An 18298-nucleotide genomic window follows, 5' to 3' on the forward strand; every position below is an offset into this window, starting at 1 on the left:
TTTTGTATGATGCAGAATGGTAAAAATGATTATTAAAATAAATAAATACAACCTTATGAATAATCCTAAAGGAAAATGTTTTGTTTATAGAAATTATTTGATCATAGAATTTAAACCAATACTATTAATGGGGCATTAAACACAGTGGGGTAAATTACAAGTGTAGCGCAAGCTATTGCGCATTATCCTTAGTACGACTTTGCACAAAGAATAGTGCACTATCTGGTGATACAAGTGATACAAGTGTATGGTAAAAAAAGGTTTGCCAGAGAATCTTAGCATTTGTCAGTGTCCCCAAATTAAGAATGGATAATGCAGGATGTGCTCAATAACTAAATGTAGCCACCAATCAGCAAGCACTACCCAGGGTTCTGAACTAAAATGGGAAAGATTCTAAGCTTACTTTCCTGCTTAAAAATTTGCTTGAAATTGCATGCTATCTGAATCATGGAAGAAACAATGTGGGTCTCATTTCCCTTTAAAAAAAAAAAAAAAAGATATTTTTTTGTTCAGAGGTGCCAAACCCTTAAAATAAAGATGTTCATACGCACTGTAACTTGGACTGTAAATATCTTTTGTGCAGTTAAACATTTGGGATAGTATATGAAAATCTTCCAGCAGCTGAATGCTAGTACCTGGGTGGTTGTACCTGACCATTCCAGTAGGCACAGTCTTGGTGATCTATGGATAGACTTGAGTGGGGAATTGAGTCGGACCTGAACAGTGGGCATGGTCATGCCAAGGCTACATTTGGACAGTGACAGGTTTCATTAAGAAAAAGAAGTGGGACAAAGATAGGACACAAACAGAAGATGAAGGGATAGTGAATAGTAAAGCTCTAGTATAAATAACAGTTTATAGGGACCTGAACTTGTGAATTACTCTTTAAAGTGGCAAATGACAAACAGTGAGGTTGTAATATAAAATGTTTTTTGAAATAAAAATGTGAAAATGAAATGTGAAATAAAAAGTAAGACTACGGTTTCTATTTGAAGGAATTGACTGCAATTTATTTTATAAAACTGGATTTTAACATTTCTCAAACTGCTAAATACACCTCTAAGATGTTTTCTGTGCCATTTCAGAGTATCTTACAGATGTGCAAAATAATAGGATAATTCCAAGTAGTCTGGGGATACTGACAAATATAACAAAAAGGCCAGTTCAGGACTTTATCAAGTGCCTTTAATTCAAGTGTCAAATTCGATAAGTGTAAAATGGTCTTAAAATCCTGTTGAAAGGTATTGAGAAAATGGATTGTAATTGTTGAAAATGTTTCCATGTGAAAAATGGGGCTTAATATGACAAGCAGAAAATACAATAATTGCTCTGTGAAACAGCCCAAAAACATGCATTTGTGTTTGCATCAAGACAATAAATTCAGAAAACAAATCAGTCAATAGATTGGAGTTAATTCCATAATTATGTACAAGCAATAGGCAATAATAACCTGATCTAACACCTTAGGGCATTTTATTCTGCATTTTAATGTCCCTTTAAGGTTCCATTAAAGGGAAACTAAACCCAGTTGTTTCTTTCTTGATTCAGATAGAACAGTGTTTCCCAAACCCAGTCCTCAGGACCCTTACTCAGGCCAGATAGTCATTATATCTTAACTAGAGCACAGGTGAAATAATCAGCTGATCAGTAACCATGGTTACTAACCTGCTCTTACCCATCAGCTAATTATTTCACCTGTGCTCTAGTTAAGATATCATGAATATCTGGCCTGAGTAAAGGTCCTGAGGACTGGGCATGGGAAAAATTGAGAGAGAGCATCTTTCTAATTTACTCCTATTATAAACGTTTCTTATTTGCTTGCTATCTTTATTTAAAAAGTAGGAATGTAAAGCTTAAGAGCCGGCCCATTTTTGGTTCAGAACCTGGATTATGATTGCTTATTGCTTTGCTAAATGTAGCCACCAATAATCAAGCGCTATCCAGGGTGCTGAACCTAAAATGGGCCGACTCCTAAGCTTTAAATTCCTGCTTTTTCGATAAAGATAGCAAGAGAACAAAGAAAAATTGAAAGTAGAAGTTAATTGGAAAGTTGCTTAAAATTGCTTCTCTGTCTGAATCATTAAAGAAAAAAAAATGGGTTTAATTATTATTATTATTATTCTTTATTTATAAAGCGCCAGCAGATTCCGCAGCGCTGCCCATGGGTACAAGGATAACAGTACAGTGGAGAAACAATACGATAAGACACAAAATTTTACAGACAAATACAGGGGGTGTTGAGGGCCCTGTTCCCGTGGGAACTTACAATCTAGATGGGTAGGAGGATTGGAAACAGGAGGTGGGGGTTTAATGTCCCTTTAAGTTCCAAGCAATCCATTTATAAGTCTGCATTAGTTCTTACATAGGATTTCCCAGATAAGTACTAAGTGAAGTAGATACTCAACTACTTTATTGATGTTTTGCTACAATTTCTCAGATAATAGGGTTAAATATATTTCTACAAAATCTAACCTGTTTCACAATATATTTACTATTGCTAAATATCCGTTGTGCATAAACAATACACTCCCCATGGAAATGGAACTACATCTTTCCACAGGACGACTAATTACTAATAAGATCTACCCGTACTAATGCTGAACATTTTGAAGACGGAGAGAATTCCACCCACCAACGTGTAAGAATTGCTATTCAATTAGAAAAAGCAGGAGGTGAACAGTTTACAAAACATGAATCTCAGATACAAATACATTTTAATTATGCAATTATTGCTCTAAAGCAAATTATGGACCCTTTACGCCTGCAGACAATTTATAACTCATAGGCGGGTGACGTTGGGTTGTGATTATAGGTTACTTTATCAAGCGACTATCAAGATGAGGAAGGTAAATTTGCAATTGTTTTTGTTTAATTTCTCATTGAGTTCTGGAGAATCATGGCTTCCACATTACATGGGTTATTCATACAATGAGCAGCTGATTCTAATACTAAATAGCAAGGAAAATGCTTAAACATTATTATTTAAATGATGCAGTTCTGTTTTGTTTTAGCTGGCACAAGTGTGCTGAGTTAATAATATTATTTGACCTTGCAGCAAAAGTGCATTGATTTTTTTTTTAAATATAATAAGTTACAAGAGTACACATTAAAAAAAAAACACTTATTGAATTAAAGGGTCATTAAATTCCCAAATTTTGCATCAGAGAATATATTAGTCTTTAGAGTTTTCGATGGAATACACTATAATTACTCAAATTAAAGACTTTTTTTGCATTGGACATGGGTCAGACCTTCAACCTGTCTTAATTTTCCATAGTCTTAAGAAAGTTACTAAAATAAACCCCACAAAATAGACAAAAAAAATAATAACTAGGAGGAAAGAAGTTAGAGTTTGCACAAAAGAGAAATCAGATGTTATGATAATCAGATAAACTGTACTCTGCAGATTGAATCTTTGTGGATATGAATCCCGGGTTGGTGATTCAATAGACTTTCATTTTGGCAGATGTCTCAAGTATACTGATATCTCCCTGCTCATGATTTCCAAGGGCAGAGGTGTGTGCGCAACAATCTCAATGTAAGGTAAGATATGCAGTAAGGGGCTGAGGTTAGGGTCAGTTTGAAGGCTTGAAATTGGGATTGGGGTTAGGGTTACAGTTAACCCCTTGAATACCATAAAGGGCTGAAGTGTATTGTGAAGCAACCTGTTATAGCCTTCTGACTTTGTTTATTCTGCTTCTGACTGTAAGCAATCTGGGGTGGTGCTGAGCAAGGATAGGAAGCAGTTTGAAGCCCCCCATAAATAGATCTGTTGCTAGAGCACTAGATGAAGAGCAATTGCTACTGACTCTATCTCACATCTCCACTCTCCTAGAGAGTTCACCTTAAAGGGACAGTCTGCACATTGGAATTACAACATTACTCTGAAGTCTTTGTGTTTGTAACACTGTGTTAGCTGCAATTGGAGCAGTCAAATCAGAATTAAGTCAGGAGATAAGAGGGCTTTCCGTTGTCTTTATGTTAACAAAATATCAATTGTTTGACATCAGCAGAAATGATAAGATAACAAACTACAAATTTGGCATAGGTATGTAGCAGGGTTAGACTTGTGAAGCTGTGGTGAGCACTTTCAGCTTTTACAATTGGAGAATCCACAATTTTACGACTTAAATTACAGGGAAAAAATTACAAAATAAATAATAAAAGTAAAGCGTATTACAAAGTTGTTTTACTTTGTATAATTAACCATTTTAAGAAGACATTTTAGTATGTATTATAGTTTAATATTTTTTTTTAAAGGGATATCTCTGTGCTAAAAAACAAATATGTTTTATTTTTGTGTGCACGTTACTCTCTATCAGTAGAGTAATGGGAGTTTCCCTTGTAGCCAATGAGCCTCTTTACCATGCACCAGACATACATGTTTACAATTCAAAATAAAAAGCTTTAACCTAACATTTTATGTATGCTCCCAATTCTGCTCGTAAGCCTACCTAGGTATGCACTTCAAGAAAAGAAACCAGGGGCTCGATCCGATAAAAATCGTCGCCCGCAAAAGCCGGCAACGCCAATATTTGCGCTGGTTTGGTATCACATATACGGCGTAACCTAGAAGTTACGCGCGTATATTTCTGCCGTCGCCCGTAGTTTTTTGGGCCATAGGCAGGTATACCAAACCAGCGCAGTTTGGTATCCAATATAGGGCTCGATCCGATAAAAATCGTCGCCCGCAAAAGCTGCCGACGCCAATATTTGCGCTGGTTTGGTATCCCATATACGGCGTAACCTAGAAGTTATGCGCATATATTTCTGCCGTCGCCCGTAGTTTTTTGGGCCATAGGCAGGTATACCAAACCAGCGCAGTTTGGTATCCAATATATAGCGTAAGGACTTACGTGGCGAAAATGGAGAAATCTTACTCCATTTTCACCTCGCCACAAAAAGCAGCCATAAGAAGCCTTACGCTGACTATTGGAGCCCCGTAACTCTCTAAACTAGCTGCTAAATAAACCCCTAACACATGCGCAATGTCTATCTACCTGTCAACCGCGATCTGCTAAATAAAACCTAACACCTAACGCATGCGCAATGTCTATCTACCTGTCAACCGTGATCCCCCGCCGCAATCCCTAATAAAGTGTTTAACCCCTAAACCCCCGCTCACGGACCCCACCGCCATCTACATAAACTAACCCCCTACTGTGAGCCCCTAAAACCGCCACCATCTAACTGATCTATCCCCTAATGTGAACCCCTTACACCGCCGCCATCTACCTTATCTATCCCCTAATCTGATCCCTTACACCGCCGCCACCTATATAAAAATTATTAACCCCTAATCTAATCCCCCTATACCGCCGCCAGCTATATTAATATTATTAACCCCTAATCTAATCCCCCTAAAATAATTATCTCTATTACCAGCCCTTAAAAGGGCCTTTTGCTGGGCTTTGCCCCAAAGTAAACAGCTCTTTTGCCCTATAACCTGCCCTCTCTACACTGCCGCCACCTATATTAATAGTATTAACCCCTAATGTAAGCCCCTTACACCGCCGCCATCTATATTAAAATTATTAACCCCTAATTTAATCTACCTACCCCGCCGCCAGCTATATTATCTATATTAACCCTAAGTATATTATAGTTAATATAGGTATTACATTATATATATTAACTATATTAACCCTAATTATATTAGGGTTAATATAGTTAATATAGTTACTATAGTATTTATATTAACTATATTAACTCTATCTAACCCTAACACCCCTAACTAAATTCTTATTAAATAAATCTAATTCATATTATAAACTAAAATATTCCTATTTAAATCTAAATACTTACCTATAAAATAAACCCTGATAGCTACAATGTAATTAATAATTACATTGTAGCTATGTTAGGGTTTATATTTATTTTACAGGTAAATTGTTAATTATTTTAACTAGGTATAATAGTTATTAAATAGTTATTAACTATTTAATAGCTACCTAGTTAAAAAAATTACCCAATTACCTGTAAAATAAATCCTAACCTAAGTTACAAATACACCTACACTATCAATAAATTAAATAAACTACAAATATCTAAACTAAAATACAATTAAATAAACTAAACTAAATTACAAAAAAAACAAAACACTAAATTACAAAAAATAAAAAAAAGATTACAAGATTTTTAAGCTAATTACACCTATTCTAAGCCCCCTAATAAAATAATAAAGCCCCCCAAAATAAAAAAAATTCCCTACCCTATTCTAAATTAAAAAAACTTCAAAGCTTGTTTACCTTACCAGCCCTTAAAAGGGCCTTTTGCGGGGCATGCCCCAAAGAAAACTGCTCTTTTGCCTGAAAAAAAAACACAATACCACCCCCCAACATTACAACCCACCACCCACATACCCCTAATCTAACCCAAACCCCCCTTAAATAAACCTAACACTACCCCCCTGAAGATCTCCCTACCTTATCTTCACCACGCCGGGCCGAACTCCTTATCCGATCCGGGCGATGTCTATCCAAGCGGCAAAGAAGAAGTCTTCATCCCGGCGATGTCTTTATCCAAGCGGTAGCAAAGTCTTCTTCCATCCGGCAGCATCTTCCATCAAGCGGCATCTTCAATCTTCTTTCTTCGCTCCACCGACGCAGAGCATCCATCCCGGCCGACGACTGAACGACGAATGAGGTACCTTTAATTGACGTCATCCAAGATGGCGTCCGGCGAATTCCGATTGGCTGATAGGATTCTATCAGCCAATCGTAATTAAGGTAGAAAAATCTGATTGGCTGATTGAATCAGCCAATCAGATTCAAGTTCAATCCGATTGGCTCAACCAATCAGCCAATCAGATTGAGCTCACATTCTATTGGCTGATCGAATAGTGTAGGTGTATTTGTAACTTAGGTTAGGATTTATTTTACAGGTAATTGGGTAATTATTTTAACTAGGTAGCTATTAAACAGTTAATAACTATTTAATAGCTATTATACCTAGTTAAAATAATTAACAATTTACCTGTAAAATAAATATGAACCCTAACATAGCTATAATGTAATTATTAATTATATTGTAGCTATCTTAGGGTTTATTTTATAGGTAAGTATTTAGATTTAAATAGGAATATTTTAATTAATAATATTAATATTAATTAGATTTATTTTAATAAGAATTTAGTTAGGGATGTTAGAGTTAGATAGGGTTATTATACTTAATATATAAATAATATAATAACGATATTAACTATATTAACCCTAATATAATTAGGGTTAATATAGTTAATATATATAATATAACTATATTAACCCTAATATAATTAGGGTTAATATAGTTAATATAGCTGGCGGCGATGTAGGGGGATTAGATTAGGGGTTAATACATTTATTATAGGTGGCCGCGGTGTAGGGGGATGTAGATTAGATGCAAAAGAGCTGATTACTTTGTGACAGAGCCCCGCCAAAAGCCCTTTTAAGGGCTGGCAAAAGAGCAGTTTACTTTGGGGTAATGCCACGCAAAAAGCCCTTTTCAGGGCTATTTGTAGGGTTAGACTTAGGTTTAGTGGTAGGGATAGTTTAGTATTTTAGGGGTTAAATAATTTAATATAGATGGCGGCGGGGTAGGGGGATTAAATTAGGGGTTAATAATTTTAAAATAGATGGCGGCAGGGTAGGGGCTCACTTTAGGGGGTAGGTAAGGTAGATGGCAGCGGGGTAGGGGCTCACTTTAGGGTGTTATAGATTTAATATAGCTGGCGGCGGGGTCCGGGAACGGCGGTTTAGGGGTTAATAAATTTATTAGGTAGCGGCGGGGTCCGGGAGCGGCGGTTTAGGGGTTAATAACTTTTATTATTGTTAGGATAGTGAGGGGGGATAGCGGATAGAGGGTTAGACGTGTCGGGCTATGTTTGGGAGGCGTGTTAGACAGTGCGGGTGATTTAGACTTTAGTCAGGTTTTGTAGGCGCCAGCAGTTTCTAACGTGGCGTAAGTCACTGGCGACGCCAGAAATTTGTACTTGCGCAGATTTCTGGACATCGCTGGTTTAGCCGACTTACGCCACTTTAGCAACTGACGGCGCCGTATATTGGATAGCTCAAGATGCGAGCTGAAACTGCGGGCGACGCGGGTTCCCTCGCTTGCGCCGCAAACGACGCCGTATATCGGATCGCGCCCCAGGTGAACAAAGCAATTAGATGACATAAGTACATTGGAAACTTGTTTAAAATTGCTCCTCTGTCTGAAACATGAAGGTTTATTTTTGACTTTACTGTTAAATGTTCCTTTTACTGACCACCCACTTTTTAGCAAATCTGTAAAGTAGCTACTTTTGGGTTTATGCGAGAATTATCCCAGTAACTTTCTCTAATGCCCACAAATCCATTTATTTTCTGCCTCCTCTAAAGCTTTCTATCTTCTTCTAGACTCATTAAATAAAACAAAGAGATAATCAGTTATTTCTAGAGAAGCATATGGGTCAGATTATATTCATGCCTAGGATTACAATCCCATACATCTGTTTGTAGAGTTCATTCCCCCCCTTACTAAAATTCTGTTAAACTGAAGTTGTAGCTAAAAGAGGACATTATAATCAGCATTTATTTATGTATTTATTTATAAAGCAGACGTCCTTGAGCAGGTATGTTCTTTTTAGTTTCAAAATAAACAGCTTTATGTATTTTTAAATATATTTAAATAGTACATTTTTGCATAAATATGATGACAATTTATTAAATTAAAAGAGACCTGAAATTCAAATTTAAACTTTCAATGGACGAGATAGAGCATGCAATTTTAACCCCTTAACAACAGGCAGTATAGTTCCTACATCCCTAGAAGCGCTACGGATGCCTAGCATACAGGGTATGTCACCACCATTAAGGGGTTAAGAGACTTTTTAATTTATTTATGTTTTCAAGGTAACTTTGTTCTCTTGGTATCCTTTGTTGAAAAACATACCTGGGTATGCTAAGGAGCAGCAGGGCACTACTGGGAGCTAGCGGATGATTAGTGGTTACATATATGTAATTCATTTAATTGGCTTGCCAGAAGTGCTCAGCTAGCTCCATAGTAGTACACTAATGCTCTGGATCTGACTTTACATATGTGTTTAAACCCTTTTAAAGGAGTTAAGCATCTAATTATATATAAATAATAGTAAAATAATATAACACTTTAACTAGATTAGAAAAATTCTTTTTTGTTCTTGTATGCCCCATTAATGCTCCTTTTAGGAAATAAGGTTGTTTGAAAATGACTATAAAGACCTTGCAAATTGTAATGTTGCTATTGGCTGTTATAGAACAGACATCACTGTGCTCCTAGCACTGACCATAGATGTATGAAGTTCATCAAACACAGACAGTTCTCATTTTAGCTATTTATTTTTTGGAACAAGTTCTTTTGCTTTACTAGATTGTATTTCTAAGATGGGATATGTTCCTGATGTCTTATTTGTCTGTTTTAATGGAACCACCAATGTATGCAAAAATCTCCTTGGGCGTCTTCCTATACTTAATCTAATAGCCCATTTGCAGCCAATAAAAACATAATTGCACTTATGGTTCATTCCATTTCAGGATAAAGTCCATACTTTATCAGCAAGGGATGAAAAACAAGTCTGCGTTATCTTCCCCTTTATAAATATTGTGTGGCTGTACAAATCAAATTAAATTATCTTCCAATGAGAAAATGTATTGCAGCATTATAGAATCATTTGTTGTCTTTTTCCTAATGCTGGTAAGGATAGGGTTTCTGGATATTTCCAGATTACTAGACACAGTATACTGGTTTTGAAGCTTAAATTTGTATTATATTCCATTTGATGACTTTTATTTGGAAGATCCTCAGATGCTTTTACAGAGCTCACTTTACTCGTCTGGAATGCTGTCTGCTTTGGTCTTTCATTTGTGATGTATCTGACTAGATACTTTTTGATGCATTTAAAGAGCTTTGTATTGTGCTCATAATGGAACATCTGCTTATTTATATAACCACAACTCTCACACTGTACACTCAAAATAGTTTAAAGAGACCTTAAAGACAAACATATACAAGAGGATGTTTCAAATGTATTATCCTGCTTAAGAAAAGTATTCATGGCGTTCCTCCTTGTACTAGTTTATCCTGGATCCTGAATAGACTTGCAGGAGTTGTCTGTATCAGCCAATAAGCATCATATAACCCTTTGTGATTTTGGTGCTTTAATATACATGATTGGAAAGGTTTGAGTTAACTGTCATGTTAAAGATAAGTGAGAATCATAATAAAATATTTTGTAACAGTTTATCCACATATGATTTAGCCTCTTATCTGGTGACAATATGGAGACTTAAATTGATTGTTCTAATTTTTTTTCTTGGTTTTTACATAGAAGAATTTAAGAGTATTTAGCAAATAATGGTTAAATGTATTGATGAACACTAGCAAGAAGTACACAACTCATATGGATGCATTAAAGTGACATGAAACTACAAACAAATGCTGTACATGAGTTAAACCCATAGTTAAAGTCAGTTCCATAGCAGCAAATCACTACTGGGAGGTAGCTGAGCACATCTGGTGAGCCAATGACAAGAGACATATGTGTGTAGCCAGGGCCACCAATCATGTGCTGGATCTCAGTAGTGCGTTGCTGATTTTGAATCTACCTAGGTGTGCTTTTCAACAAAGGGCACAGGATCTGGTATTTAAAACCTCATCGGCATGGAGAGAAATCACACAAAATCTTTGGAATTTTTTTTAGACCTTGTGTTGTAATGTAGGAGTCTTTGTTTCACATAAAGAGCAATACATAGCAACATAAACATTTCTCAAGATTTCAAATTTTTTTTAAGGGTCTCGCTGTAGTGAGGAGACTTCCTAGAGTATCTCGCCTGAGCAGAGAGGTTTTGAATATCAGGGCCTCCATTACATATGCAGCGTTGCCCGCAAAATCCTCCGCCGCCAGATTTTACGCGATTTTGGTATTACATATACGGCATAGCATACAAGTTACGCGCGTATATTTCACCCTTCGGACGTATTTTTTTTACCCATAGACTAACATAGAACAGCCGCGCAATTTGGTATCCAATATACAGTGTAAGGACTTACGCGCTCAGAATTCAGAGAATCTACTCCATTCTTATCTTGCCACAAATTGCAGGCGAAATAACCCTTGCACTGACTAAAAAAGCAACGTAACTCCCTGAAGGCCTAACAAACGCATGCGCAATCACATACATATCAGCCGCAAATCTCAAACAGTTAAACCTTTTCTAAGCATTTATTATTCCTGCCCCTGCAAGTGTGTCAAACCAATCACAAACAGCACAACCTCTCACCTGCAGCCTTAAAACACTTGGATTTATATATGAATTTTGAATAGCGTAATTACGTGTCACATTTATATTTGAAATCGCGGTTCATTTTTACGAATGTTAGCCTATTTTGCATAAAACTACTCTTTATTGACACTTTCCGTGGACAGAATACTGGCGTCAGTTACTTACGACGACTGAAATGTGTATTTGCGCACATTTCAGAAGATCAGCAGTTTGTCCTACTTATGCCAGTTTAGCATCTAACGGCGCAGTATATGTAATACCCCAATGTGCGAGGTGAAATTAAGGCCGGTGCAGGTTCCCGCGCTTGCGCCGAAACCTGCGCCATATATGTGATCACGCCCCAGACCCACAGAGTGATTTAAGAATTAAATTGAAAAGTCTAAACCTTAAAAGTGTACTTTTGACTTTTATGTTAAATACTAACAAGTCAATCTCTATAGCTGTGTTGGTAGGAAAATACAATGTTACACAACCTGCTAAGCAAAAGCTGGTTTACAAAGATAGGTATATAAAAAGTACAATGTTCCTTAAACCCATTGGCTGTTAAAGTAGAGAACAACAACATATTTATATTGCATCAGTTCGCTACAACTGTCTTTTGCAGCCAAGGTTATAGGTAATGAGAACTGACTTGGATTTCATGTGTATTATAGTTTATTTGATTTTTGAAAAAATAATGTTCCTGTGCAGAAAAATAAACCTTTTTACTTGTGAGTTGTGTCTCTATTAACCAGTAGAGCTACAATAGCTTTGCCTTCCAGTCAGTGCACTTCTATATCATGCACCAGCTGTATGCAGGCATACACTTCCTGTTAGTATTAAATCAAATTAATCAGCTTCAAGTTAACTTTTTAAAGTAAACAGTCCTAATTCATATGTAATTTTACTTTAACTATTCAACAGGTCATTTGTACTGACCACCTGCACTAAATATAAACCTTGAGCTATTTATGGGTTTAGTATAGACTTAACTGGATAGAGCATTATCCCAATAACTTTCCCTAATGCAAACACTAATCCATTTGGCTTCTGTTTCCTTCAAAGCTTAATATCCTCTTCTAAAATCATTAAATAAAACAAAACAATTATCAGCTGTTTATTAAGAGGCATATGGATCACACCAGATTATATTTATGCTCAAGATTACAATCCCTTATATCTGCTTATAAAGCCTATTGATTACAATCACTTATATCTGTTTATAAAGCCCAGTCCATTCCATTCCATCCCTGACTTCTGTTTAAATCAAAGCTGCAGAATTGTTTTCTCGCTGAGCTGATTGTTCAGTTTCACTTTTATCCCAGTAACATTTCATTCACTTATTCTGGCATTTATGAGGATAAAATTGTTATGCTGCAATTAGTAAACAGCAAATTTATTTTTGAGCATTGCTCAGTCTGAAAGATATTTTAGCAGTGAGATTTCAGCACCATGGACAGCATAAACTGAACTTGCTATAACTTTCCTCAAACAGGAATTCATTTATTTGTGCTTCATGTATAAAAGGGATATTAAACTCAAATTGTAAACTACATAACAATGTACCTTTATATCTGAGAATATTTTTTCAATAAATAGTGCAGCTATATTTTGTCAAATCAGTATTTTTCTTTTAGTATATTTTTTTGAAAGCAGGGACATATGCTTAGGAGCTGGCCCATTTCTAGAGCACACTATTGCAGCAGTTTTGAAGAATTATGTCAGGTAGTACTCCAGGTACCTACCTAGGTATCTCTTCAACACAGAATACCATGAGAACAAAGAAAATGTCATAATAGAAGTCAATTGGAAATGTTTTTAAAATTGTATGTTCTGTCTGAATCACAAAATAAATTTTATCGGTTGTATATCCCTTTAATTAGGTAAAATGTATTTAACAGATATTTAACTAAACAGGCATATATTGATTTTTAATCTTTATCTAATACCTAAACAAAAAAAAATATATTTTATACACACAATAATATTAACAACAACTAAACTACCTTGTATGACCACTGCTATTGCATAGAATAATTTTCCTATCATGACTGTTGATGCAAAACTGATAATCCACCTTAAAAAAGCAAATGAGTACAGAGAATGTGAGGTAGGAGGAGGGTAAACAAAATCTCACAGATAAATCAAAGGGACATTATACACTCAATTTTCCTTTTCATACATGTTTTGTAGATTATCTATTTATATGGCCCATAAAAATTTTTTTGTTAATGTATAGTTTTTTGCTTATTTTTAAATAACATTGCTCTGACTTTCAGACTCATAAACAAGCCCCAAAGTTTTATGAGAATACCGTCAGCTACCTTTTCCAGCTTGCTCCTGTTTGTGTAAAGGGTCTTTTCATATGAAGAAGGGGGAGTGTCTTATTTCCCACTTGCAGTGGGCTTTCCAGCTACCTTTTCAATAGGGCTAAACTGAGAGCTTCTAAGTAAGTTTTTATACAGTTTTATACTGGATTTTTATATCAGTATCTGTGCATCTTATTCTTTATAGTAGTGTCTATTACATGCAGTTATATGAAAATGAGTGTATACTGTCCCTTTAACTAAAATTATTAACCCAAGCCTCCCTGGGATAAAGTGGAACATACAATTTTCAGATGTATTTTACAGCAAAATTAAGCAAAATAAATGTATATTGCAATAATGTTTCATTTTCAATAATATAAAATGTTATGTGCTGTTTAAACATCAAGTTTAATGTAGTGCACACTCGCTAATGTAGCTATGCATGTTTTGTAAAACTTTATAAATGCATTTATTAAATGTTAAGTACACAAGTTTCCTAACAAGGGTCTCTATCCTCCTACATTGAAGGTGAGCGGGTAGCATGCGTTGCTCATCTGCTGCTTGCATTTACTAATGCACATGCAAGTAATGCGAATGAATTATATTTTTGTGCTAATTATGCATAATTAAATCTTCTGGACTACATTACAAATGAAGTGCAATAGATAGCACAGAGTGTATTATCTTGAGCTCGGTCTCGCGTTAAGAAAAAGCACAATTTAGCATTACAAGAGGATGGTTAAAGGGACAGTCAACACCAGAATTTTTGTTGTTTAAAAAGAAAGATAATCCCTTTATTACCCATTTCCCTCTTTTGCATAACCAACACTGTTATAGAAATACACTTTTTACCTCTGTGATTACCTTGTATCTAAGCCTCTGCAAACTGCCCCCTTGTTTCAGTTGTTTTGACAGACTTGCATTTTAGCCAATCAGTGTTCACTCATAGGTAACTTCACGTGCAAGAGCTCAATGTTATCTATATGAAACACATGAACTAACGCCCTCTAGTGGTCAAAATGCATTCAGATTAGAGGCCGTCTTCAAGGTCTAAAAAATTAGCATATGAACCTCCTAGAATTAGATTTCAACTAAGAATACCAAGAGAACAAAGCAAAATTGGTGATAAAAGTAAATTGGAAAGTTGTTTAAAATTACATCCCCTATTTAAATCATGAACGTTTTTTTTGTACTTGACTGTCCCTTTAAAATGTTTACCAGAGCTTCTTAATGTGGCAGAAAATATTGATCATTCCATATTTTTCATGGATAGTGCAGTGAACACCATTATAACTCTCATTACACTTGTATTACAAGTTGTGAGTTAACTGCTGCTTAGTGCACCCTGAGATTAGCGCACCATTGGTTTATGTCTAATATATGAGGGATTAATGCACACACTTTATCTTACATGCAGATGTTAGAGTGAGCTAGACTATAAAAGTAAATTTAGACTTGTAATATGAGTGCAAAAAATGATTGCACTTGAACAATGTTAACACACAATAGTGCTAATTTTTGTGCATTACACTTGTAATCTAGGGCTCTATGGGTAATGACATTTTGAGCTGAATGTCCCTTTAAGTACCATGTGTTACAGATGGTGCATAGACCTTTTAATGTACACAATCTATATACATAATCTATATACACACACTATACATTGTGAAGGAAACGTCATTCTTTCATATAGAATCTGACTCACATGGGGGGGGGGGTAACTTAAAGTTTTGAAGCCAATTAACTGTTCAATTCACAAAATTCAATTTTTTGGGTTAAACTCTTTCATGTTTAAAAGGCCACAAAAGTCAAAAGTAAAGTTTTAGGATTCAGATAAAGCAGCAATTTAAAAAAGCTTTCCAATATATTTCCTTTATTAGAAGATGCAAATTTGTTTTATATTCACATATTCGGAGACTCCAGCTCCTACCGAGCATGTGCAACAAATTATGTGTATTATGTGATTGGCTGATTGTTGTCACATGAAAAATTGGATTAACTTTGAAATTTGCCAGAAAATATCCTACCTACCACTCATTTCAAAGTCAGTAAGTGCTATTGCATTTTGTTGTGTATTTGTCAATCATTAAATTCTACTGTATTTAGTGGTTTGATATTTGTGACTCATTGCATTTATATAAAAATAATGATAATATGACATTAAGCAACTATGTGTAGAGTTAAATCTTTGTTAAAATTCAATTCAAATCAGCATTCAATTCCAACAGAGTTCATTCTATGTTTTGAAATTATCTTACAAAATCATCTTGGTACTTAAAAAGTGCAAATTAATGTGTCTGAAATCTGCTTTAACAGCACTTAAATTCGTCCTAGGAAGACTAAGTATTGAAAATCCTCTTAAGATCAAAACTACTGATTTGTAGCCAATAATCCAAAACACGAACAGGTTTAAATAGGAACTTCTGATTAAATCTATTTTTTTGGAGTTTGAACTAAAGTGCCTAAACCCAGCTGTTAAGATAAGATTTATATTCGTAAAATAATTAGCAAGTGTGACATTTAATGGAGAAGAAACTTTGCCGTCATTCAAGAATCCTATCTGAATAGTACTAGAACAACCTTGCTCTGCCATATTTTATATAACTAGGAAGGGTAAAGTTGCCTGCTCTCAAATAAAACTATCCAGTTTGATTGATGTGTGCATGGGGGTGTTGTTTTGTTTAACATGGGACAGAGGGGCTAACAGAGGGTCTAATGATCAAAAACTCACCAGCATGGAGAGAAATGTCACCAAATTTTTGGGAGCCTTTTTAGCATTATATTACAATGTATGAAGTCATTCTTGTGAAAAAGATAGCAAGTGTAACTTAACATTATACTTACAATATAATCACTTATACTGGGCTAGATTAAAAGTGGTGTGCTATTTAGTGATCCCACTCGAGTGATAAATTGGCTAGAAGTAAGATTTTTATGCGCACTAGGTAGCCTGTTTATTACAAGTTGAAAGTAAAAAGTTTTCGCACGAGAGCTAACTCGACACGCACAAAAAGACAAACTTCTAATATCACAACCTTGTTAACGCATTCCCCCGTAGACTTCAATGAAAAGTGGAGAAACCCCTAACACTCTTACTTGCACCCAAAACCGATCATATTTTCTCAAGTGTGATAACCTGGCATGAAATATTAATATTTTGTATTTCAATTTCCTTCACAAAGCAGAATATGTTCTATTTATCCTTAAGTACAAATGTATATATATATAATGGTTTTCTGGCAAGATTATCTATCTATCTATCTATCTATCTATCTATCTATCTATCTATCTATCTATCTATCTATCTATCTATCATCTATCTATGATTATATATAGGTATAGATATATACAGATTATATAATATACAGATTCTATTATATATATATATAGGAATATCTATAGTATATAAAAATACTTAGAACATGTTCAACTATGTGAAGAAAATTAGAATGGGAAATACGAATGGGAATACGAAGAGAAAAAAAGCTAATTTGATGATAAAAGTAAGTAAATGGGAAAGTTGAATGCCCTATCTGAATCATTAAAATTTAATTTTGACTTGACTGTCCTTTTAAATGAATTTTTTTATGTGTTTGTGACACTTTTTTGACTCACTTGTGTAACAGTTAACCAGAGCTCTGAAGTTGCTCTATCACGATGTGCGTTAAAGGGACAGTCTAGGCCAAAATAAACTTTCATGATTCAGATAGAGCATGTAATTTTAAACAATTTTTTAATTTACTTTTATCACCAATTTTGCTTTGTTCTCTTGGTATTCTTAGTTGAAAGCTTAACCTAGGAGGTTCATATGCTAATTTCTTAGACCTTGAAGGCCACCTCTTTTCGGAATGCACTTTAACAGTTTTTCACCACTAGAGGGTGTTAGTTCACGTATTTCATATAGATAACACTGTGCTCGTGCACGTGAAGTTATCTGGGAGCAGGCACTGATTGGCTAAACTGCAAGCCTGTCAAAAGAACTGAAATAAAGGAGCAGTTTGCAGAGGCTTAGATACAAGGTAATCACAGAGGTTAAAAGTATATTAATATAACTGTGTTGGTTTTGCAAAACTGGAGAATGGGTAATAAAGGGATTAGCTATCTTTTAAAACAATAAAAATTCTGGTGTAGACTGTCCCTTTAAGTGAATGCATTTACTTTCAACTTGTAATATGAACGCTTCTTCCGACGCACACAAAGACCTGGGATATACCCGTTACTGCTCATGTGCAACATTTACCGCTTGTTCTACTAACTCCAGAGAGGCTGAAATAAATCCATCATATTTAAAGGGACATTACGCAACTGGGTACAACTACAGCGGCACGTTGTTACTACTCATCATGCTTTGGTTCTCATCCCATGCCTGGAACACTTTACAAAGTCCTTCTCTTATTTAACCTCTGGTGGTGCTGGTTGGTGAAACTTCACCTCTTCTTATTGGTCAAAGCTTTCTTGGGGCTCACGTATTCTGTGACATAAGTGCTGTGCATTCACAGATGAATGACATTAGCTGCATCTTGCGTCAGTTTAGCTTGCACAATAAAATGTGGAAGCTTTACATATTTGAAGATTTTATGACACAGCTTAAAAGTTACATAACAAATGTAACAAATCCCTCTACAATAATATGGAGCAATGCCGCCTCTACAAAAATCTCCCACTCTGTATTGTGCAGCTAAACTGAAGCACACAATACAGCTGTCAAAATGCTAACAATGTCACTGATCT

This window comes from Bombina bombina, chromosome 10 (genome assembly GCF_027579735.1).
Source record: "Bombina bombina isolate aBomBom1 chromosome 10, aBomBom1.pri, whole genome shotgun sequence".
Lineage (NCBI taxonomy): Eukaryota > Metazoa > Chordata > Amphibia > Anura > Bombinatoridae > Bombina > Bombina bombina.